Below are 6,000 nucleotides of genomic sequence, written 5' to 3' on the forward strand. Positions count from 1 at the left end.
ATGTTATAGAGAGGGGGAATGTTATAGAGAGGGGGAATGTTATAGAGAGGGGGAATGTTATAGAGAGGGGGAATGTTATAGAGAGGGGGGAATGTTATAGAGAGGGGGGAATGTTATAGAGAGCGGGAACGTTATAGAGAGGGGGGAATGTTATAGAGAGGGAGGAATGTTATAGAGAGGGAGGAATGTTATAGAGAGGGAGGAATGTTATAGAGAGGGAGGAATGTTATAGAGAGGGAGGAATGTTATAGAGAGGGGGGAATGTTATAGAGAGGGGGGAATGTTATAGAGAGGGAGGAATGTTATAGAGAGGGGGGAATGCTATAGAGAGGGGGAATGTTATAGAGAGGGAGGAATGTTATAGAGAGGGGGAAATGTTATAGAGAGGGGGGGGATGTGAAAGAGAGGGGGAAATGTCATAGAGAGGGGGGAATGTTATAGAGAGGGGGAATGTAATAGAGAGGGGGGAATGTTATAGAGGGGGGGAATGGGGGAATGTTATAGAGAGGGGGGAATGTTATAGAGAGGGGGAATGTTATAGAGAGGGGAATGTTATAGAGAGGGAGGAATGTTATAGAGAGGGAATGTTATAGAGAGGGGGAATGTTATAGAGAGGGGGAATGTTATAGAGAGGGTGAATGTTATAGAGAGGGGGGAATGTTATAGAGAGGGAGGAATGTTATAGAGAGGGAGGAATGTTACAGAGAGGGAGGAATGTTATAGAGAGGGGGAATGTCATAGAGATGGGGGAATGTTATAGAGAGGGGGGAATGTTATAGAGAGGGGGAATGTAATAGAGAGGGGGGAATGTAATAGAGAGGGGGGAATGTAATAGAGAGGGGGGAATGTAATAGAGAGGGGGGAATGTTATAGAGAGGGGGGAATGTTATAGAGAGGGGGGAATGTTATAGAGAGGGGGAATGTTATAGAGAGGGGGAATGTTATAGAGAGGGGAATGTTATAGAGAGGGAGGAATGTTATAGAGAGGGAATGTTATAGAGAGGGGGAATGTTATAGAGAGGGGGGAATGTTATAGAGAGGGAGGAATGTTATAGAGAGGGAGGAATGTTATAGAGAGGGAGGAATGTTATAGAGAGGGGGGAATGTTATAGAGAGGGGGGAATGTTATAGAGAGGGGAAATGTTATAGAGAGGGGAATGTTATAGAGAGGGAGGAATGTTATAGAGAGGGAATGTTATAGAGAGGGGGAATGTTATAGAGAGGGGGGAATGTTATAGAGAGGGAGGAATGTTATAGAGAGGGAATGTTATAGAGAGGGGGAATGCTATAGAGAGGGGGGAATGTTATAGAGAGGGAGGAATGTTATAGAGAGGGGGGAATGCTATAGAGAGGGGGAATGTTATAGAGAGGGGGAATGTTATAGAGAGGGAGGAATGTTGTAGAGAGGGGGAAAAGTTATAGAGAGGGGGGGGAATGTTATAGAGAGGGGGAAATGTCATAGAGACGGGGGAATGTTATAGAGAGGGGGGAATGTTATAGAGAGGGGGAATGTTATAGAGAGGGGGGAATGTTATAGAGAGGGGGGGAATGTTATAGAGAGGGGGAATGTTATAGAGAGGGGGGAATGTGAAAGAGAGGGGGGAATGTGAAAGAGAGGGGGGAATATTATAGAGAGGGGGGGAATGTTATAGAGAGGGGGGAATGTTATAGAGAGGGAGAATGTTATAGAGAGGGGGAAATGTTACAGAGAGGGAGGAATGTTATAGAGAGGGGGAATGTTACAGAGAGGGAGGAATGTTATCGAGAGGGAGGAATGTTATAGAGAGGGAGGAATGTTATAGAGAGGGGGGAATGTTATAGAGAGGGGGGAATGATATAGAGAGGGGGAATGTTATAGAGAGGGGGGAATGTTATACAGAGGGGGGAATGTTATAGAGAGGGGGAATGTTATCGAGAGGGGGAAATGTTATCGAGAGGGGGGAATGTTATAGAGAGGGGGAATGTTATAGAGAGGGGGGAATGTTATAGAGAGGGGGAATGTTACAGAGAGGGGAATGTTACAGAGAGGGCGGAATGTTATAGAGAGGGGGAATGTTATAGAGAGGGGGGAATGTTATAGAGAGGGGGAAATGTTATAGAGAGGGGGGAATGTTATAGAGAGGGGGAATGTTATAGAGAGGGGGAATGTTATAGAGAGGGGGAATGTTATAGAGAGGGGGAATGTTATAGAGAGGGGGAATGTTATAGAGAGGGGGAATGTAATAGAGAGGGGGGAATGTTATAGAGAGGGGGGAATGTTATAGAGAGGGGGGAATGTTATAGAGAGAGGGAATGTTAGAGAGAGGGGGAATGTTATAGAGAGGGGGAATGTTATAGAGAGGGGGGAATGTTATAGAGAGGGGGAATGTTATAGAGAGAGGGAATGTTATAGAGAGGGGGAATGTTATAGAGAGGGGGAATGTTATAGAGAGGGGGGAATGTTATAGAGAGGGGGGAATGTTATAGAGAGGGGGGAATGTTATAGAGAGGGGGGAATGTTATAGAGAGGGGGGAATGTTATAGAGAGGGGGGAATGTTATAGAGAGGGGGGAATGTTATAGAGAGGGGGGAATGTTATAGAGACGGGGGAATGTTATAGAGACGGGGGAATGTTATAGAGAGGGAGGAATGTTATAGAGAGGGGGGAATGTTATAGAGAGGGAGGAATGTTATAGAGAGGGGGGAATGTTATAGAGAGGGAGGAATGTTATAGAGAGGGGGGAATGTTATAGAGAGGGAGGAATGTTATAGAGAGGGGGAATGTTATAGAGAGGGGGAATGTTATAGAGAGGGGGGAATGTTATAGAGAGGGGGGAATGTTATAGAGAGGGGGGAATGTTATAGAGAGGGGGAATGTTATAGAGAGGGGGAATGTTATAGAGAGGGAGGAATGTTATAGAGAGGGAGGAATGTTATAGAGAGGGGGAATGTTATAGAGAGGGGGGAATGTTATAGAGAGGGGGGAATGTTATAGAGAGGGGGGAATGTTATAGAGAGGGGGGAATGTTATAGAGAGGGGGGAATGTTATAGAGAGGGGGGAATGTTATAGAGAGGGGGAATGTTATAGAGAGGGGGGAATGTTATAGAGAGGGGGGAATGTTATAGAGGGGGGGGGAATGTTATAGAGAGGGGGAATGTTATAGAGAGGGGGAATGTTATAGAGAGGGAGGAATGTTATAGAGAGGGGGAATGTTATAGAGAGGGGGAATGTTATAGAGAGGGGGAATGTTATAGAGAGGGAGGAATGTTATAGAGAGGGGGGAATGTTATAGAGAGGGGGGAATGTTATAGAGAGGGGGGAATGTTATAGAGAGGGGGGAATGTTATAGAGAGGGGGAATGTTATAGAGACGGGGGAATGTTATAGAGAGGGAGGAATGTTATAGAGAGGGGGGAATGTTATAGAGAGGGAGGAATGTTATAGAGAGGGGGGAATGTTATAGAGAGGGAGGAATGTTATAGAGAGGGGGGAATGTTATAGAGAGGGAGGAATGTTATAGAGAGGGGGAATGTTATAGAGAGGGGGAATGTTATAGAGAGGGGGAATGTTATAGAGAGGGGGGAATGTTATAGAGAGGGGGGAATGTTATAGAGAGGGGGGAATGTTATAGAGAGGGGGGAATGTTATAGAGAGGGGGAATGTTATAGAGAGGGGGGAATGTTATAGAGAGGGAGGAATGTTATAGAGAGGGAGGAATGTTATAGAGAGGGGGAATGTTATAGAGAGGGGGGAATGTTATAGAGAGGGGGGAATGTTATAGAGAGGGGGGAATGTTATAGAGAGGGGGGAATGTTATAGAGAGGGGGAATGTTATAGAGAGGGGGGAATGTTATAGAGAGGGAGGAATGTTATAGAGAGGGGGGAATGTTATAGAGGGGGGGGGAATGTTATAGAGAGGGGGAATGTTATAGAGAGGGGGAATGTTATAGAGAGGGAGGAATGTTATAGAGAGGGGGAATGTTATAGAGAGGGGGAATGTTATAGAGAGGGAGGAATGTTATAGAGAGGGGGAATGTTATAGAGAGGGGGGAATGTGATAGAGAGGGGGAATGTGATAGAGAGGGGGAATGTGATAGAGAGGGGGAATGTTATAGAGAGGGGGAAATGTTATAGAGAGGGGGGAATGTTATAGAGAGGGGGAATGTTACAGAGAGGGGGAATGTTACAGAGAGGGGGAATGTTACAGAGAGGGGGAATGTTACAGAGAGGGGGGAATGTTATAGAGAGGGGGGAATGTTATAGAGAGGGGGAATGTTATAGAGAGGGGGAATGTTATAGAGAGGGAGGAATGTTATAGAGAGGGGGGAATGTTATAGAGAGGGGGGAATGTTATAGAGAGGGGGGAATGTTATAGAGAGGGGGGAATGTTATAGAGAGGGGGGAATGTTATAGAGAGGGGGAATGTTATAGAGAGGGGGAATGTTATAGAGAGGGGGGGAATGTTATAGAGAGGGGGGAATGTTATAGAGAGGGGGGAATGTTATAGAGAGGGGGGAATGTTATAGAGAGGGGGGAATGTTATAGAGAGGGGGAATGTTATAGAGAGGGGGAATGTTATAGAGAGGGGGGAATGTTATAGAGAGGGGGAATGTTATAGAGAGGGGGAATGTTATAGAGAGGGGGAATGTTATAGAGAGGGGGAATGTTATAGAGAGGGGGAATGTTATAGAGAGGGGGGAATGTTATAGAGAGGGGGAATGTTATAGAGAGGGGGAATGTTATAGAGAGGGGGGAATGTTATAGAGAGGGGGAATGTTATAGAGAGGGGGAATGTTATAGAGAGGGGGGAATGTTATAGAGAGGGGAGGAATGTTATAGAGAGGGGGAATGTTATAGAGAGGGGGAATGTTATAGAGAGGGGGAATGTTATAGAGAGGGGGAATGTTATAGAGAGGAGGGGAATGTTATAGAGAGGGGGGAATGTTATAGAGAGGGGGGAATGTTATAGAGAGGGGGAATGTTATAGAGAGGGGGAATGTTATAGAGAGGGGGAATGTTATAGAGAGGGGGAATGTTATAGAGAGGGGGAATGTTATAGAGAGGGGGAATGTTATAGAGAGGGGGAATGTTATAGAGAGGGGGAATGTTATAGAGAGGGGGAAGGTATAGAGAGAGGGGGAATGTTATAGAGAGGGGGGAATGTTATAGAGTGGGGAGGTAGAGATGGGGATGGGAGAGAGGGGGAATGTTATTAGAGAGGGGGAATGTTAGAGTAGGATGTTTAGGAGGGGATGTTATAGAGTGGGGGGCATGTTATAGAGAGGGGGATTGGTTATTGAGAGGGGGTTAGGTTATAGAGAGGGGGAATGTTATAGAGAGTGGGGGGAATGTTATAGAGAGGGGGGAATGTTATAGAGAGAGGGAATGTATAGAAGAGGGGGGAATGGTTTGTAGAGAGTGGAGGAATGTTATAGAGGGGAGGAATGTTATAGAGAGGGGGAATGTTATAGAGAGGGGGAATGTTATAGAGAGGGAGGAATGTTATAGAGAGGGGGGAATGTTATAGAAGAGGGGGAATGTTATAGAGAGGGGGAATGTTATAGAGAGGGGGGAATGTTATAGAGAGGGGGAATGTTATAGAGAGGGGGAATGTTATAGAGAGGGGGAATGTTATAGAGAGGAGGGAATGTTATAGAGAGGGGGAATGTTATAGAGAGGGAGGAATGTTATAGAGAGGGGGAATGTTATAGAGAGGGAGGAATGTATAGAGAAGGGGGAATGTTATAAAGAGGGGGAATGTTATGGAGAGGGGGGATTGTTATAGAGAGAGGGAATGTTATAGAGAGGGGGGAATGTTATAGAGAGGAGGAATGTTATAGAGAGGGGGGAATGTTATAGAGAGGGGGAATTGTTATAGAGAGGGGGGAATGTTATAGAGAGGGGAATGTTATAGAGAGGGGGGGAATGTTATAGAGAGGGGGAAGGTTATAGAGAGGGGGAATGTTATAGAGAGGGGGAACGTTATAGAAATGGGGAATGTTATAAGAGAGGGGGGAATG

This window comes from Somniosus microcephalus, chromosome 23 (assembly GCF_052327205.1).
Source record: "Somniosus microcephalus isolate GS21.2 chromosome 23, FLI_Smic_1.0, whole genome shotgun sequence".
Taxonomy (NCBI): Eukaryota; Metazoa; Chordata; class Chondrichthyes; order Squaliformes; family Somniosidae; genus Somniosus; species Somniosus microcephalus.